General features: G+C 42.4%; 1 pseudogene; it reads right to left on the bottom strand.

Annotated features, from left to right (window-relative positions):
• Positions 1-913: 913 nt before the first annotated feature.
• Positions 914-17,557, bottom strand: part of LOC140478448 (alpha-1,4-N-acetylglucosaminyltransferase-like) — a 91,712-nt pseudogene continuing 75,068 nt past the window's right edge.

Below are 17,557 nucleotides of genomic sequence, written 5' to 3'. Positions count from 1 at the left end.
ATAATAACCATAGCTCAGCTTTCAGACTTTTGACTTTATCAAGTTCTTAAATATCAAGCAGGAGAAATAAAGCATCTTATTACTGCTTCCTTTTTCCTTTTCCATTCTGAGTCTTTGGCTGTTTGAAGCAGAACATTTAGCCAGGGCTATTATATAACCATCAGAATGAAGGCTCATAGTCCTTTCCAAAGGCATGCCTTCCAACAAATAAATGTTGTATATTGCAGACAGTATCGAAACAGTTCAATATCTTCCAGCTTTCTTTCAATACAGTCCATATGTTATATAAATAAATTATTCCCAACAAAGCATTGAACTCACTATCTGTGAGTCTGATGATTCTCTGTGTTGTGTACAGTCTAGTCCCAAAACACTGTCCATTCTTGAGCTGAAGAAAATAAATTATTCAATTATTTAGATTATGCAATGCCAGTAATATAAGATGAGGTGTTAAAATATTCATCACTTGATCTTTGTAAATAATTTGGAATTAAGATGTCCTTATTCTAGTGGAGATATTGAACTTCAGGAAAGATAGTAGGAACATAATAGAAATTCTGCCTTGCCATATATAGTGTTCGTCAGATATTCTGATGGAGTCTCCAACTCTGAGTTAGAATCAAAGCTTTCGGGCAGTTCCAACCTTACTTACCTGGATAGATAGCCAGGAAATATTAGACGAAATCATTCTTGCCTTCATCTGGGGTACATATACAACCATCTTGCTACAACTCCTCCTCAACCCCAAACTTGACCAGACCTCACCAACTGATGACCCCACAAAGGCTTGTTTTCAAACCCCGAACCCATTGAGCATTCCCCTCCATCTCCTCCTGACAAATATCTAACCTGATAATTTCTTCAGAGCCCATCCTAACCCCACTTCACATCTTGCACCCCTTTATAGCCTTTAACCACAACCCCCTACTGATTTACCAACTCAAATCTTCACCCATTCACTGAAACACTGAGGTCCGGGTCATCAGTTTAGGACCTTGATGGTAGCAATCTGTTCCATTGTAATCCTCAGCAAAATCCCATAAACAACTCTCAATAAAGGAATGAGAGTGGTTAAATCCCAAAGCTGCATCATTGATAGGATGTTCTCATTGTGCACAGAGGAAGTTTCGGAATTCCAAAGGGTTTGATTGAAATGATATCCGTGACCAAATAGACGCCTCCGTACTTCCACAGCAAGGCTATCCAACTGCCATCAGCGAGCAATAGCTGGAACCAACAGCTTTCCTTGTTGGGATCTACCTGTAACAGAATAAAGATTAATCATTTATTAATTTTGATATTAAAAGTATCATTCCATAAGACCATAAAGTACAGGAGCTGAATTAGGCCAATTGGCCCATCAAGTCTGTTCTACCATTTGGTCATGGATGATATGCTTTTCAATCCCATTCTTCTGCCTACTCCCTGTAACCCTTGATCCCATTGCAGCCACATATCTGTGATATCCACAACATCATACTTGCTGAATTTAATAGAACATAGAACAGTACAGCGTAGAACAGGCCCTTCAGCCCACAATGTTGTGTCGACCATTGATCCTCATGTAAGGTAAACCTAATGTACGAACCCTCAAATTTCTGTGACCATATGCATGTCCAGCGGTCTCTTAAATATCCCCAATGACCTCGCTTCCACAATTGCTGCTGGCAACACATTTCACACTCTCACAACTCTCTGTGTAAAGAACCCGCCTCTGACATCCCCTCTATACTTTCCGCCAAACAGCTTAAAACTATGACCCCTCATGTGAACAATTTCTGTCTTGGGAAAAAGTCTCTGGCTATCAACTCTATCTATGCTTCTCATTATCTTGTACACCTCAATTAGGTCCCCTCTCCTCCTTCTTTTTTCCAATGAGAAAAGTCCGAGCTCAGTCAACCTCTCTTCGTAAGATAAGCCCTCCAAGTCCAGACAGCACCCTGGTAAACCTCCTCTGAACCCTCTCCAAAGCATTCACATCTTTCCTACAATAGGGCAAACAGAACTGGATACAGTATTCCAAGTGTGGTCTAACCAAAGTTTTATAGAGCTGCAACAAGATCTCATAGCTCTTAAACTCAATCCCCCTGTTAATGAAAGCCAAAACACCAAATGTTTTCTTAACAATCCTGTCCACTTGGGTGGCAATTTTAAGGGATCCATGTACCTGCACACCAAGATCCCGCTGTTCCTCCACACTGCCAAGAATCCTGTCTTTAATCCTGTACTCAACTTTCAAGTTCGACCTTCCAAAATGCATCACTTCGCATTTATCCAAGTTGAACTCCATCTGCCACCTCTCAGCCCATCCTGTCAATGTCACACTGCAGCCTACAACAGTCCTCTGTCAACTGTCAACGACACCTCCAACCTTTGTGTCGTCTGTAAACTTGCTAACCCATCCTTCAATCTCCTTATTCAAGTCATTTATAAAAATTACAAAAAGTAGAGGCCCAAGAAAAGCCCCCTGTGGAACACCACTAGCCACTGGCTTCCAGGTAGAATACTTTCCTTCCACTTCCACTCGCTGTCTTCTGTTGACCAGCCAATTCTGTATCCAGACAGCTAAATTTCACTGTATCCCATTCCTCCTGACCTGAACGAGCCTACCATGGGGAACCTTATCATATGACTTGCTGAAGTCCATATACACCACATCCACCACTTGGCCCTCATCAACTTGTCTCGTAACATCCTCAAAGAACTCAGTAAGATTTTTGAGGCGTGACCTGCCCCTCACAAAGCCGTGCTGACTGTCTTTAATCAAGCCATGCTCTTCCAGATGGTCATAAATCCTATCCCTCAGAATCCTTTCTAACACCTTGCAGAGGACAGACGTGAAACTGACTGGTCTGTAATTTCCGGGGATTTACCTATTTCCTTTCTTGAAGAGAGGAATTATGTTTGCCTCCCTCTAGTTTTCAGGTATGACTCTAGTGGAGAGCGAGGATACAAAGATCTTCGCAAGCAGCAAAGCAATCATATTTCTTGCTTCCCAAAGCAGCCAAGGACAAATCTGGTCTGGCCTTGGCGACTTGTCAATCTTACTGTTTGTCAAAATTTTCAGCCCATCAGCTTCCTCAATCTCTATCTGTTCCAGCATGCTTACCTGCTCCTCAATGGTTTCATTCACTACAAGGCCCTTTTCTTTAGTAAAGGCAGAAGCAAAAAACTCATTTGGGGCTTCCCCTACCACCTCAGACTCTAAACACAAGTTCCCTATGCTATCCCTGATCGGCCCTACTCTTTCTCTGATCATTTTCTTATTCCTCACATACGTGTAAAATGCCTTTGGATTCTCCCTAATCCTTCCTACCAAGCCTTTTTTGTGCCCCCTCCTGGCTCTCCTCAGACCATTTTTGAGCTCCTTCCTCGCCTGCCTGTAATCTGCACTGCAAGCTCATGTACCTTGTTTCATATACTGCGTGCATTTAAGTGCAACACCTTCAGTGCTGCGTTGACTGCCCCCCATCCCCCAAATCCCACCCCCCCCCAAACATTATCCCTTTATCTGCTCTGCTTGTTGTTAGATTCCTCACCCTATCTGTATTCTCTGGCCTATACTTGATCTGGAAACTTTTAATAACATCTGCTGAGCAATCTCCCAATTTAACTTTTTCTATAATTTTCATGCAACTTTACCCACCCCTTATCATTTTGCCTATAGCCCTAGTTATGCAATTCACCAGCATTCTGGTTCAGGCATTACACTGTATTTAGTTGGAGCCATGAAAACAGCTCCTTCCTTCCCTCCATAGTACGGGTACAATGTTCCATGAATTTGAATCCATTTCTCCACATCAGTCCCTGAGGCACATATTTACTTATTTAATCTTGTGACCCTATGCCAATTAATTCATGGCTCAGGTAGTAGTCCAGAGATTATTACCTTTTTTGTTCTTTTTTCTAATTTAGCCCTGACTGCTCATACTCCCCCAGCAAAACTCTTTTCTCTTTCTACCTTTTTCGTTGGTATCTACATGGACAACAACAACTGAATCTTTCCCCTCCCACTTCAGTTCCTCTGCATCCAAGATGAGATGTCCTGAACCCAGGCACTAGGTAGGAAACAAATTTGTAGCCTTCGGGACTCTCGATCCTGGCCACAGAGAACAGTGTCAATTTCCCTGTCTATATTTTCCCTGATTACAATACATTTCTCTTTTCTCCCCCCTCTGTTCCACGGTGCTACGGTCAGTTTGCTGATACTTTTTACAATCCCCACTCTCAGTGACACAGGGAACAAGAACCTCCAACCTGTTCGACAAGCTCAAGGGTTAAGTCTCCTTCATCACTACCTCCTGGATCGCCCTGTCTGCTGAGCTCTGACCACTGACTGAATTTAAAGTGGTTAATCTAAGGGGTGTGACTGCCTCCTGAGACAAAGCTTCCTGGTAACTCTCCCATTCCCTGTTGTGTCTCAGTGTTGTGTATCAGCTCAGGGCCAGAGTTCCTTATGCAACCAACACTAGCTGCAGATGTGATCAATATTAACCATAATGAGGTATGGCGGCACGGTGGCACAGTGGTTAGCACTGCTGCCTCACAGCGCCGGAGACCCGGGTTCAATTCCCGCCTCAGGTGACTGACTGTGTGGAGTTTGCACGTTCTCCCCATATCTGCGTGGGTTTCCTCCGGGTGCTCCAGTTTCCTCCCACAGTCCAAAGATGTGCAGGTCAGGTGAATTGGCCATGCTAAATTGCCTGTAGTGTTAGGTAAGGGGTAGATGTAGATGTAGGGGTATGGGTGAGTTACGCTTCGGTGGGGCGGTGTGGACTTGTTGGGCCGAAGGGCCTGTTTCCACACTGTAAGTAATCTAATCGAGGTCCATCATCTCCCACGTCATGCCAGTACAATACATCACCTAGCCCTGGATCCCTATTTTATTTACTTAGTTCTTAATTTGAGTTTTAAAAGTATTGTACTGGTCTTTTTGTTCATATCCTGTCAATTCTTCACCTATCTACCTTCAATCTGGAAGAATTTATAATAGATAGTTAAATGAGTAGCTATGACCAACCAATGAAATTATTGTTTTTCCATGGCGTCATTCTCTCTTTTGTGTTGGGCCCCTGATCCTGGGCTTCAATTTATCCCGTGAAAAGACCTTGCAAACTATAAGGCAAAAAGTACTTCTTCCCCTCTGCACCGAATTCCCATGCTGCCATCAAAATCCCTAAAGTCTATTCTCCAAATGCTGTTCCATCCCCTCATACGATGTTCACTAATGTAGACTTTTCCGAATCAAGGAGTCCAGAGATGTTTTTGTGCATTTCTGGAATATGTGTGTTTGGAATCTGGGTCTTTTCGCTCAACAAATTAGGAACAAAACACTCACAATTACATAATGGTCCGTAAGAGCGGCATAAGCAAGACCAATTGTGATGATATCTTGTACAGTTGTGGGCAGAACAGCTTAGAATTTCAAAGCAGTGAAACCTAATATCTAGTTCACTTCCCAGTCTCTGTAGCAATGTCTAACCTAACAACAGTAACTGTAATTAGTCATGCACAATAATTTGCATCTTGCTAACTATCAGTGACTCTTCTACTTAGAATGGGAAGTGATTTTCCTTTTCTGCACTTGACCAAACACACTCTGTGTTTTAAGAGGATGGTAGCAGCTGGTTCTAAGTGCTCATCTGGAATGTCCTTGATGCTTGAGGTTCAACTCCTGAGAGCACTATGTTACTTAGAAACTTTTATCTGGCTAAGTGGCAAGAACTGTTCATGTCACATAAATGCCAGAAAATGACCATCTCCAGCAAGAGAGAATTTAATCACTGATGTTCACTTACCATTGCTGAATCTCACACTATCAATATCTTGGAGGTTACTATTGACCAGAAACTGAATTGGACTAGCCATATAAGTACTGTGGCTACAAGAGCAGATCAGAGCTTAGGAATCCTGCAGAGAGTAACTCACCTCCTGAGTGGCCAAAGCCTGTCCACCAACTGCAAGGCACAAGTCAGCAATGTGGATAGAGGCAACACTCAAGAACACTTAAGAATTTCAACACCATCCAGGACAAAGCAGCCTGCATTTTAGGCACCTCATCCATAAATCTCCATTCCTATGACTGCTGACACTCAGCAGCAGCAGTGTCTGCCGCCTACCAGATGTACTGCAAGAATTGACCATAGATCACCAGACTGCTTTTCAAAACTCTCTACCATCTTGTAGGACAAAGGAAGTGGGAACATTGCTTCCTACATGCCACTCACCATCATGACTTGAAAATACATTGCCATCCTGTGCTAGATTCCTTGTTCACTCACTGTAGCTGGGTGAAAATCTTATGTTTGCTCCCTTGTGGCATTTTCATCTATCTACAGCACATGGACTGCAGCGGTTCAAGAAGATAGCTCACCAACACCTTCTCAAGGACAACTCGTGATGGGCAATAAATGCTGCCCCAAGCAGTGACACCCATCATGGCATGATTTTTTAAAAATGGCTGCAAAGTGGGTCATGGGGAGAGGAGAACCTGGGCTGGTTCATTCTTAAACCTGCACAGGGTCTTTCAATGGAGAAAAGCTGCAGCCATTTTCCCCATTGCCCCCAGCAAGTCTCCAATTTCAACCACAACAGCCAGTGTCCTGTGAAACACACCACAGCACACATCAAGTAAAACTTTAGTTCAACTGGATACAAAAACAACCCCTCGGTCTTCAGATCAAGTCAGAATCCAGTGAGTATTTCTGGGCACATTCCAACCGTGTTTCCGTGGTTCATGCTGAAGTATTGCTGTGCAATATATAAATATGGGTCTGTTTGAAATCTAAATCTGAGATATTGCAAGATTGAGTCACTTGATGATAGCATCACATTCTTCATCACTCCTTCTGACCCTCACACACTGGATCCTTCACCATTGGATCCTTCACCAAGGTACATTAAAGCGACAGGAGAGAGTAGACATGATCCGCTAGAACCAAGTTATTATGTTTGAACTTTATATACTTGTTAGAAGGCCTGTCAAGTTATTGCAGTTCCAATTTATAGACTTGTTAGAATACATGTGCAGACTGATAACTTTCACAAAAGCCTTAATTGAACTGAATAATTGAAATAAAGTTCCATCACTAATTTCACATTTTAAAACACTTGCTGTCTTATGATGAACAGCACTCATAATTAAGCACAATGTTTGTCAACAATTAAACACACTATTACCCTTTGAAGAGCAGAATGTAATTCTTATTCTTAGCCCAACTGAGAGAAAGAAACACTTCACCAAGTTACTTTACACTGTCTTTTATGAACATAGTCAATTATTAACGACTCCATCCAAAGTTATTTTGGTTGTGTCACAACTTGTTACTTTGTTTTCCATGACATGAAATGTGGAAACTTCGAACTGGCTTTCACTTGTTGTTCGAGGAAAATCTTCTTCTCGTCCAAGCTCGGCAAATCTCAGCCTGGTTTTAAAAACGCATGAATTAACTTATTCAATCAGTTTCTAAGCTCCCACCCTCAGTCCTATTTGGTAATCTATGGAGCACCACTCTTGCTTTCTCAAACAGAAGCAGACTGAAAACATTGTTTGTAATTTTCATTAATCGGACCTTTATGTTAGTTTCCTTTGCCACCGTCACGAGAGCAATGTGGATCGTGTAGATTGATAATTGATGAGAAAAGCAAGTTAGACATCCTTGCATGCTTAATGCCCTGACATTTTGGAAACTGAGGAACATCAAAATAGAGATATACAGCACCGAAACAGACCCTTGCCCAACTTGTCCATGCCAACATGTGGTCCTAAATTATGCTAGTCCCATTTGCCAACATGTGGTCCACATCCTCCAAACCCTTTCTATTCATAAATCCAACTAGATGCCTTCTAAATGTTGTAACTGTGTCAGCCTCCACCACCTCCTTAAACAGCTCATTTCATACATGCACCATCTTCTGCATGAAAAAGTTGCCCGTTAGGCCCCTTTTAAATCATTTCTCTCTCAACTTTAATCTATGCCCTCTAGTTTTGGACTCCCCAACTCTGGGAAAAGATTTTTGATTATTCACCCCATCCATGCCCCTCATGATTTTTATATCTTCAGCAGTGATTGTACAATATGATATCACAGAGTCTGGCACACACTACCATTGTGCTTACAAGGAAAATATCAGCTGGAAAGCACTTTTGATGAGAATTATTTTTCCTTTATCAAAGGTTTGTTAATTTTTGGATTTTTCTTCCTCAAAGTTGTGATGGTTATGTTATTAAATTTATTCAGGTCAGCACTGGAACTTTTGATAGACAAGTAAATCCAGGGCAGGAGGCAGACAGGAAAAGTAGGATTGAAATCGCAATCAGATGAGTCATAGCCCTATTGGATAGTAGTGTAGACTTGAATGGCCAAATGGCCTAAACCTGCTCTTCAAACCTATGTTCCCTTGGAGCATTCTGACATCATCGGGGGCACTACATTATATTCCTCATAAAGTGATCCAGCCTAAATAATCAAAGGCAACAAATTCTGTCAGGGCAATTTTGGAAAATATCTCACTTGCTGGTAGGTTCTTGGCACTCTGGGTGAGGATTTTCCTTTAAAAACTACTACCTATGAAATAAAAATCAGGAAACAGACTGCATGAGTACGCCTGAGGATCTCTCCTTCTTCCCCTTCAAGATGATTAGGGGGTTAGATAGGGTTGACAGTGAGAACCTTTTTCCACGTATGGAGTCAGCTATTACAAGGGGGCATAGCTTTAAATTAAGGGGGGGGTAGATATAGGACTGATGTTAGGGGTAGGTTCTTCACTCAGCGAGTCGTAAGTTCATGGAATGCCCTGCCAGTAGCAGTAGTGGACTCTCCCTCTTTATGGGTATTTAAGCGGGCATTGGATAGGTATATGGAGGATAGTGGGTTAGTGTAGGTTAGGTGGGCTTTGATCGGCGCAACATCGAGGGCCGAAGGGCCTGTACTGCGCTGTATTCTTCTATGTTCTATGTTCTATGTTCTATGTTCATTTCCTAAACTTTACCAAATTTGAATTTGGGCAGCACTTAGAATAGGCCATTCTCAATACTCAACTAGATGTTCTGTGTCTCACAGGACTACTGTTTTTTTTATCTTGAACATAAACAGTTTTCACCCTCTCCCAGTCAACCAACCTCAGATTTCCTTTGATCTCACACAAACACACCATCCAGGCTCATAGTCAGGCAGGTTGCAGAACAGCTCACGTGCCCCCCTTCATAAAGAAAGGATGTTGTTAAACTATGGGTGGCATGCTGGCTCAATGGTTAGCACTGCTGCCTCACAGCACCCGGGACCCAGGTTCAATTCCAGCCTTGGGTGACTGTCTGTGTGGAGTTTGCACATTCTCCCCATGTATATGTGGGTTTCCTCTGGATGGTCTGGTTTCCTTCCACAATCCAAAGGTGTGCAGCTCTGGTGAATTGGCTATGCTAAGTTGCCCATAGTGTTCAGGGATGTGTAGGTTAGGCGCAACAGTCAGAGATAAACCTAGAGTAGGGGCAATGGCTCTGGGTGGGTTAGACTTCTGAGGGTCAGTGTGGTCTTGTTGGGCCAAAGGGCCTGTTTCCATGCTGTAGGGATTCTATGATTCTAGAAAGAGTGCAAAAATCATTTACTTGAATGCTACCTGGCCTGGATGTTTTGAGTTATAAAGAGAGACTGGATAGGCTGGGACTTTTTTCACTTGGGCATAGGAGACTGAGAGGTGACCTTATAGAGGTTTAAAATATTATGAGAAGCACAGATAAGGTCAATAACTGACAGCTTTTCTCCAAGGTAAGGGAGTCTAAAACTAGAGGGCATAGGATTAAAGTGAGCAGGAATAGATACAGAAGGGTAAAGAAGAGCAATTTTTTCACACAGAGAGTTGGGAGTGCCTGAAGTGGGCTGCCAGAGGTACTGGTGGAGGTGAGTACAATTTTGCCCTTGAAGAAACATTTGGATTGGTAAATGGATGGGATAGGTATTGAGGTGTTTGGAACAAACACAGGCAAATAGGACTAGACTAATTGTGAAAACGAGTGGCATTGACAAAGGGTATGTTTCCAAGCTATAAATCTCTCTGAGTCTATGACTCTAATTGTAAGAGTGGCACAGTGGTTCGCTGGTTATCACTGCTACCTCATAGCTCCAGGGACCCGGGTTCGATTCAACCCTCGGCTAACGGTGTGGAACTTACACATTCTCCCTGCATTTGCATGGGTTTTCTCTAGGCGTTACTTTCCAAACAATAACAATCGAACCGCAATAATTATTTACATGTTAACGTTGACATGCTGTTATTAACTTGAACATGAGTGAAGTGAGATTGGTTTGAATTGGACTGATGTGCTAAACATGAAAACCTAAATGGCGCCGAGGCTGGATTGACCGCTAAGCTGGGACAGTGAAATGAAGTGATAAAGTACCACAGACTGACTGTCATTTCTTCCTCCATACTTTGAAAGAGATCCCTGTATTTGAACAGCTACCTGTTGACAGTGACAGGTTTGTGTGATTTTAAATTGATTACACTGGACGGGAGCCAATGAATTGCAGTTAGTTTGAAATTGTTCTGAGCTGCATTTCTAAGACCCTCACTTCTTCTGGCAGGAGTTTGGAAACCGGTGTTGTGTCAGATTTTAAAAACCTGGAGGAATCAGGAAACCACGGTGTCTCCTCAGAATCACCATCGGCAGGAGGACTGTCTCTCGGTGAACTTACCCCAGGTGCTGAGCTTGAGGAACAGTTGAAATCACTCCATATTATGTGGGAAGAGGAGAATGTGCAGAAGAGCTCAGTGTAAGACACGGTCATCCTGTTCCCAGGGAGAAAGAGTGAGGCTGAGAGATAAACCAGAGAAAAGGGATGGAACTCAATGGAGTCAGGGCAGGAACCTCCTGAGATGTCAAAAATAATCCTGACGGATTTACAGGAATAGATATCAATAATGGAGATGGCAAAGGCAACGCCCACATGGAAACTCATGGAGAAAACCACTGCACTGAGGTATGGACCAATGGGAAACAGTGTGTATAGACAAACCTAAACAGAAATTCTAATTGTGGTGTTGTGGGGAAAATCACCAGTCTCGGAGTCAGAGTCAAGCTTCAATGACAGAGTTTATTGTACAAGGAAATAACTGGAGCTCTGGAGAGAGAAAGACACCAATAGCACAGAAGTCAGCTGCAAGTCTTCTCTCGACCCGGAGCACAAGTTGAGAAATTTTTATACATCTTGTGATACAACAGGTCAGTAATGAGATTGCCTTTGTACGTGGTTTGTTTACAATAATCGTTGCAGAATCATTGATAATTTTGACACAGTCATTGTCAGTTTCAACTGAGACATTGTCAGTTTCAATGTCTGCACGGAATTCCATTGCTATAGTTATGGGCGCTAATCGCTCTCCCTGAGAAGGACCATTACTGCAGCCCTGGCCGTTAACATATTGTATTGAGTCTGTATCTAAGTTGTTAGCATTTCTATAAGAGGTGCTGGCTGGACCCAAACACTTTGGGGGGCAATGTTTGTTACTCATGCGTATTCTCTCCCCCACCTGCCTTTAAATTAATCAAATGAATTGTGCTGGCATTCTGGTGGCTTCATGCAGGGTCTGTATCTGCTCTGCTGTTTCTCTCCATGTTGTAATCCAGCAACCATCTTATGTGTCAAGTTGGCTAACTGATGGCTCAGCGGCCATCTTGTGTGTCCGTGTGTCTAGTATCACCTTGCCGCATGCCATCTCCTTCTTCAGTGGAATAGACAAACTTTCCTACAGCTACAACTAGGACCCAAATGGCTTGCTTCTTCCCATTTTGTCCTTGCAGAACTGATTGACTCTCGAGCCCTCTCTCACACATGGACTGACTTCAATCCTGACCATCTGCACAGTCTGAAAATGTGTTGCTGGAAAAGCGCAGCAGGTCATGCAGCCTCCAAGGAACAGGAGAATCGGCGTTTCGGGCATCAGCCCTTCTTCAGGAATGAGGAAAGTGTGTCCATCAGGCTAAGATAAAAGGTAGGGAGGAGGGACTTGGGGGAGGGGCGTTGGATATGCGATAGGTGGAAGGAGGTCAAGGTGAGGGTGATAGGCCAGAGTGGGGTGGGGGCGGAGAGGTCAGGAAGAAGATTGCAGGTTAGGAAGGCGGTGCTGAGTTCGAGGGATTTGACTGAGACAAGGTGGGGGGAGGGGAAATGAGGAAACAGTCTGACTCTCTGTTTAATGGATAAAGAAAAAATTTGATCCTGGTTCCCGTCCAGCTCTGTCTCAGAGATTAAATAGTTGAGTCACCAATTAAAACTGCGACCTGCCTCTTAGCAAATGTTTCCCTGGCATCTACTTTCTAAGCCACACACTCTGCGTTTAAATGAAATGAGTAATTTCAAAAGAGTATCGGCGTGAATTTAATTGGTCTAATACTCTCTGGACTGAGGAGTTTCCAAACTAACAGTCCCCAACCACCAATGAAAAAATTGCAGTCTGAACAATTGAGGTAAACATTGATTTTCAGAAATAAAATGACCTGGTTTTCTTTCAGATTCTGCAAATGATTTGTCTGGACCTGAAACTGAAATTCAATCTAACACCCACAAGAATTCCAATTCAGCATTATCCATTTTGTACATATCAACACTGAGATTTAGCTTGTCAGTGTAAAGTTTACTAAGCTTCCAGCTCTGAACAATTCCTTACCTTCTCATACCATTCAGCCAATGGTGTGTTGCTGAACAATTCTTTAAGATTCAAGGGCAAGATGATTCTTGAATGAAGAAAGCAGAGGGATGGTTTGTACTTATGTTCTCAACATGCAGATTCATTCCCATTGAATGCTTTTGTGATGAAATAAATTGGTTTGTTTGGGTTAGCCTTGCTGCTGATTCGACTCTGTAAAAATATAATTCCGGGCTCTGATTGTTGGGTGTGGGTGTTTCACAATCACTTTGCTTTCAGGGGAGCTCTGACCAGATATGACAATTCAGATTTGGTCAATGGAGACTCATTTGGCCAAGAAAGTTAAACAGTACTTTTGTCAACTCATTCTGTCTAAATAAAACATTATTTAAAGGGAGATTTAAAAACAGGTGGCTAATAATGCTAAAACTCAGCACAAGGAAAAATACCAAAATCGTTTGACACCTTTTCATAGCTGGAGATGTTTCTTCAATGACTTATCTGAAAGTAATGAAGGACTAATTAAGGAAATCAGACCATATGTAAAATTGCTCCATCACATCTATGACAAGCATCAACTATGAACACTTTAATTGCTTAAAACTTAAGTACAGACAGAAAACATAGAAAACAGGAGTGGGAGTAGGCCATTCAGCCCTTCAAGCCTGCTCAGCCATTCAATATGATCATGGGTGACCATCCAATTCAACATTCGTGCTTTCTCCTCACACTTTTCAGTCTCTTTAGCCCTAAGAACCACGACAAACGCTTTGACAGCAAGGCCCTAAGCAGTTACAGCGAGACATCCCTGTTCCTGTACACAAGATCCTCTCGCTATGAAGACCAACATCCCGTTTGCCTTTGTCACTGCCCATGGGACCAGCCAGAACTACTCAACAGGTCTGGCAGTGCTTGTGGAAGGAGGAACAGAGTTGAGTTTTGTGGTGCCCACTGGATTGGGAAATGATGCCCGTGAAGCAGGTTGGGAGTGGAGTTCTGATTTCCCAATAGTGGAGTGAGTTTGCGGCGATGAAATCCGTGCTTGTCGAAAATGACATCAGTCTATGTGGGGTCCTACAGTCATTCGAGCATTCAAGCCATAACCTCTCTACTCTCGCATTCAATTCCCCTCACAATAAAACATAACATTCTATTATCTTTTCTGATTAATTGCTATGCCTACAGTCTAACTTTCTGGGTATAATACACGAGGACCCCCAGATCCCTCTGCATCTCAGAGTCCTGCAACATTGCACCATTGAGATGATATTACACACTCCCCAGAATGCAGAGTACATATCGTTGTTATATGAAATATTGATGTTTAGGTTGCAGCTCTCCAATACACTTATAGGCGGGTTGTGATAACACTGCAGAGGGTCCAGAGGAGATTTATCAGGATCTTACCCCAGGCTGGAGAGTTTCAGTTATGAAGAGAGATTGGACAGACAGCAGTTGTTTTCCTTTGCAGCAGAGGAAGATTGGGAGAGACATGACTGAGTTATATAAAATCACGAGGAGCGTAGATCAGGTAGATTGAAAAAAACATTTCTCTTTATTGGAGCAAACAATGACCAGGCAGCTTAGATTTAAGCTAACAGTGAAAGGTTTCGAAGAGATGTGAGGATAAATATTTTTACCAGAGGGTGGTGGGAATATTAAGTCACTGCCTCTAAGGATGGTAGAGGCAGATTAAAGAAGTAGGCATTAGACTGGGAGATAAAAGAAGCAGAAACAGACATTTAACAGGATATTTCAGAATAAATGCATTCATACTGTGAAGGAAAGTTCCAAGAGGAGTTCTGAAATGAGGGGTCAGCTCAGTAATTGGTCAAAGGACAAGGGACAGCAGGGAAGATTCAAAACATTTATCAAGAGATAGATTTTCGTGAATGAAAGGAATAAGTTTAAACATGGATAACAAGAATCTCAACAGGTATTTACAATAAGAAAAAAGAGTAAGTAAAGTGAGAATTGGTATCCCAAGAGAGCGAGAATGGGGAGTTATTAACTCATAATCACTCGGCAGAACAGTGGCTCAGTGGTTAGCACTGGTGACTCACAGCGCTAGGGACCCCGGTTTGAATCCACTCTCGGGTAACTGTATAGAATGTGCAACTTCCCCTTACTTCTGGGTGGGGTTCCTCCAACACTCCAAAGATGTTCATGTTAGATGGTTTGATCACAGGGTCTGGGTAAGATGCCCTTCAGAGAGTTGGTGTGGACTTGATGAGCTGAATGGCCTGCTTCCACACTGTAGGGATCCTATGATAATACTAGGGTTAATCATGATATGAAAGTTGACATGAATGATTATTTTACTTCACCACCCTCTGGGCAATAAATGTTGGCCAAGCCAGCTACGCCCACTTTCATGAATGAATTGAAAAACATAACATGGATAAAATTATTGAGAATGTCTTTGTGATCACATTGCTGACAGTATTGCTATCATGGACAGACAAAGGCTTAGAAACAGCACAATAAGAAGGATTGGCATCTACCAACAAGAAGTGTCAGAGCAGCGGCAACCAAATTACATTCCACAGGTCCATTTACCTCACCTGTAGAGTCCTTCCAGAAGAACAAGCAACTTAATCAAATAGCAAGGCCACAGGATAAAGATGGTCCATGAGATGGCCTTGGAAGTAATCAACTTCCTGTCACCATATATTCCTAATGCTGGGGAACCGTTATCTCGGCTGAGAGACTTGAAAGAATTCCTCCATGCCTCAAAACTACCATCAGACGAGGTTGGATTCTCACAAGCAGGTTTTAATCAGTAAAATCATACCTGCAATGGAAAAATGACCCCAGGAAAGACACGATTCTCAAAGTGGGAGACTCACAAAGGCATGTGTCTTTTGCAAAGTTGAAAAATATTTTACTTCATGTTCAAACACCTGGTCATCAACAGATGTCAACTATATAATACAGCACATGGTAATAACTTTGGTATTTGAACAGTTGCAAATTGTTTCATCTGTCATTCGCTGTTAAGAAATTTTCTGTTGGAACAAGTGGTAAGCCATGTCAGTAATCTACTATAAATCACAAATGAGTGTTTGTACTGTTTGCTAGTCAAGGTGGAAGGACTTTGCTATGAAATGTAAACAAGGTACAAGGATGAATACGTCTTAAATATCAAGTATGTGCCCAAACCACACAGTGGCCAAGAGATTCCTTTTGATTGTTATGAAGATGTGGGTGTACTATACCTTTCAAGAGAGTTAAAAGCTAGTAGTGACAGCACCAAGTGTTCTCAATAAGACACACTGGAACATGTGCTCCAACCACTGGAGTAGCTGTTTGGCTGGAAATGACAAAACACAGATTCGAATTAGGCCAATCAGTTTAAATTATACCCAAAAAAATACCAAACTCCAATCCAGTTTGCCGCACTGTCAAATGAGGTGTCAAGAGATTATGAAGAGGTTTAACAGTCTATTCTAAGTGCTTATGAATTGTACCAGAAGCATCTCAACAATGTTGAAGAAACACAAAGAAGGAGCCAGATCAGGCTAATATTGATTTGGAAAGAATCAAACATAGTCATTTTGATTGATGGGTGCGTGTTTTGAAAATAGACAGGACATTTGAGGCTGTAAGAGAGATTATTCTGCTGGAGGAGTTTAAAAACTCACTTCCAGAGATGGTAAGAATTCGTGTGGAGGAACAGAAAGTTCAGGAAGTAAGAAGGGCAGCAGAGCTAGGAGATGAGTACATGCTGGTGCATAAGGTAAGCTTCCAGCCAGAATTTTGTCCTGTGAGAGATAGAAGTTGGGAGAAGGGGAGATCTTACACTACAAAACCAAGAGTAGAGAGCACCGGTAAGAATTTACCACAGGATAAAAAAGAAGCCCAAGAGGGTGGACAGGAGGTGAAAGGCCTCAGGTGTTTTCACTGGTAATGGAGTGGGACACTGAAAATTACAATGCCGGTGGTTTCAGAAGGGCACTGGGAAAAGGTGTTTTCACTGCCAGAAAGGGGGAACACATAAAGTCACAGTGCTGGTCATTAAAGAAAGGCATTGTGGGAAAAGATGTGGTAAAAGAAGCAAAGCCAGTGACATTAGTGAAGGTAGTAAAGTAGACCCTAAGAAGAGCCGAGGAGCTGCAGGAGAGTGCACAGCCTAGGCAAGGGCTGGGTATGGAGTTAGTACCTGATCTCTACAAAGAATTCACCTCTGTGGGTAAAATTTACTCAGAAAGAACAGGGGAGAAGGACAAGAAGTTATAATTTTGAGAGATACAGGATCTAACCAGTCTCTGATCGTAAGGGATGAACGAATGTGCATTCTCTCTGATTTGTTACCTGACAGTGTGGTAATTTGTGCAATAGATGAACAGAAATTTAGCACTCCCTTATGTAAGATCAGTTTGGAGTGCTAACTCAAGACTGGGCATGTTACAATGGGAGTGATTGACAGAGTCAGTCCCAAGAATTCAGTTTGATCTTGGGAACAATTTGGTAGGATCCAAGGTGGGAGTGACACACTTGTTGTGGAGAAACTCAAGGAAGTCCAAGAAACTGGAGGTTAAAACAGAAATATCCTGGTATTTTCCCAGACTGTGTAGTAACCAGATCCCACTACCTTAAGTCACAGCATGAAGCAAAAAGTAAAGAGAAAGATGAAGGAGTTAAGTTTCAGTTAACAGACACGTTGTTTGATGTAACGGTGCAGGAAAAACTTGAACAGGCAGAGGGTCAGACAGAAGAATTTACTCCTGAAAGGCGAAGAGACTTGCAAGAGCAGGACAAGACGATAAAAGATATATATGTGGATGCGGACTCTGAAAAGACGATACTTCAGAGGGTTATTATCTGAAAGATAGAATCCTAAGGTAGAAATGGAGACCACGGCAGGTTAGTGCAGGGGAGAGATGGGCTGAAGTGCTCAGATTATTTTTGCTGG

Source organism: Chiloscyllium punctatum, chromosome 6 (assembly GCF_047496795.1).
Source record: "Chiloscyllium punctatum isolate Juve2018m chromosome 6, sChiPun1.3, whole genome shotgun sequence".
Lineage (NCBI taxonomy): Eukaryota > Metazoa > Chordata > Chondrichthyes > Orectolobiformes > Hemiscylliidae > Chiloscyllium > Chiloscyllium punctatum.
The sequence above is the reverse complement of the archived record's forward strand: the minus strand, read 5'-3'. Positions and strand labels throughout refer to the sequence as shown.